The sequence below is a fragment of the Gastrolobium bilobum genome, unplaced genomic scaffold (assembly GCF_033153095.1).
Source record: "Gastrolobium bilobum isolate Gb01-03AN ecotype WA unplaced genomic scaffold, APGP_CSIRO_Gbil_v1 utg14512, whole genome shotgun sequence".
NCBI lineage: Eukaryota > Viridiplantae > Streptophyta > Magnoliopsida > Fabales > Fabaceae > Gastrolobium > Gastrolobium bilobum.
In genome coordinates, this window is record NW_026899105.1 from 68,171 (window position 1) to 70,432 (window position 2,262).

The 2,262-nt window shown below is 44.7% G+C and overlaps 1 non-coding gene across 1 annotated transcript; it reads right to left on the reverse strand.

The window, feature by feature from the left end:
* Window positions 1-809: 809 nt before the first annotated feature.
* On the reverse strand, window positions 810-914 carry LOC133287284 (small nucleolar RNA R71). The gene has a single exon (XR_009748224.1). It is a non-coding gene; the product is annotated as a small nucleolar RNA R71 (small nucleolar RNA).
* Window positions 915-2,262: the final 1,348 nt, after the last annotated feature.

Sequence of the window (2,262 nt, forward strand, 5' to 3'; positions counted from 1 at the left end):
CCTATATTGCTTGACACGTACGCTTGCGTATAGTTGAAGAGGGTTGCTCTAAGTCAGAGTAGATTGCTCCTGTTGGCAATCCTGATTATTACTCTGCACTCTTGCTCTCTGAAAAGATATTCCCGAGCAGCTCTCGGTTCGACCAAGCAATTGGCGCCGTTGCCGGGGATCATTTGGCAAGAAAGGGCGTTTTTAAGAAAGCACTTTTGTTGTTTAACTGCAGTCCTTTTGTTTTGATAGACTTCCTCCATTTGTATGAGCACAGAACCTACAGAACTTGGACTGGAAATAGCACTTTTTGATCCAGAACCCGAGAGAACCTTCAGAAATAGAAGAAGAGTTCAAAGGTTGAGAAACATTACAATGGAGGAGGTTTTAAACAATGATAACAATGGAAATCATAATCATGGGCCTGAACAAGGACCGCATGAAGAAAGAGGGCCATCATTGAATGATATGGCTGCTCCCTTCAGAAATGGTCCAGAACGAGGTTATGTTCCCCCTCCTCTGAATATCCCGAACTTTGAAATAAAACCTGCAATGTTCCAAATGATTATGAACGCTGGTCAGTTCCATGGACTACCCATGGAAGACCCTCACAGTCATTTGGACAATTTCACTGAGATAGTTGATAATTTCAAAGTTCATGGTATTTCGGAAGAAAACATGCGGATGCGGCTTTTTCCATTTTCCTTAGCTGGAAAAGCCAAAGAATGGAGGAGAACATTGCCCCCAAACTCCATCACCAGTTGGGAGCAATTGGCGGAACAGTTTGTTACCCGATTTTTCTCCCAAGCAAAACAAGCCCAAGTGAGGGCTGATATAGCTTCCTTTCAAATGTATGATGGAGAAAGTCTGTATGAAGCGTGGGAACGCTTTAAAGAGTTGATACGAATTTGCCCGAATCATGGAGTTTCTGATTGGGGCATCATTCACACGTTTTATCATGGCTTAACCCCACCATTGAAAGCAACTGTTGACGCAGCTGCAGGGGGAGATCTTTTGGATTTTACTTATCTAGAAACCTACCAGTTGTTGGAAAAACTTTCAAAAAAACATATTTCATGGCCTTCCACACGACATAGTGCTCCTAAGAAAGCGGGAGTTCTTGAGCTAAGCTCAGCTGATGCTCTTTCAGCACAAATGGCTTCGCTCCAGAACACTATAAAAAACTGGAAGCCCATGGAACAGAAAAAACCAACTGAGCAACTTCTCTTGACTCAATCAAGTCCGAGTTGCCCCACTTGTGGAGGTCCTCACGAATATGAGGACTGTAACAATCTAGCTGCTGTGTGCTATGCAGGAGGGTATGACAACAACAACAGGAGCAATGACAACTATCAAGGGAACAATAACCGAGGCTGGAGGAATCAAAATAATGCTGGAGGTAGTGGAGGAAACTACCAGAACCGACCCCCGTATCCCAGGCAGAACCAACAAAACTGGGATAAGGGTGAAGGGAAGTCCCAATCCTTTGAGACTTCTGTCAAGGAGTACATGAATCAGAACAGCGCAGCCATGCGAAACCTAGAAACCCAAATTGGTCAGCTGGCTGGAGCACTCAAACAGAGGCAACCAGGGACACTCCCTAGTGACACAGAAAAGCCGTCTCAGGATAACCAGGAGCATTGTAATGCTATAAGCCTACGAGATGGAAAGACTTTACCACCCCCAGATTTGGTGGCACGACCTCGAAAGCGCGAACCAGCAAAACAGCCCATAGGAAAGGAAGTTGAAGAAGCCACTAACCCTTCACACCTTGAAGCTCAGACAGGACCAGAAGAGAAGGACCAGAGCAATGAGTCTGCTGAAATCAAACCGGATGACGCAGCACCTGTAGCAGACCGTGGAGCAACAAAAGTCAGTGAACCAGTTTCAGTTCCAACTTATGTTCCCCCATGCAAGAGAAGGAGTGAACCGATTGAGCCTCCTTTTCCACAAAGGTTGAAAAAGCAACACGAGGATAAGCAGTTTAGCCAGTTTCTTGACTTGATGAAACAACTTCACATAAACATTCCTCTAGTAGAAGCTCTGGAGCAAATGCCTTCGTATGCAAAATTTATGAAGGACATTTTGTCAAAAAGAAGAAAGATCGAAGAATTTGAGACCGTAGCCCTCACTCAACAATCGTGCAAGTACCTGACTAAAATTCCTCCCAAACTAAAGGATCCTGGTATATTCACCATCCCGTGTACAGTTGGGAAGAACTATCTTGGTCGGGCACTTTGTGATCTGGGCTCAAGTGTAAATCTAATGCCAGCT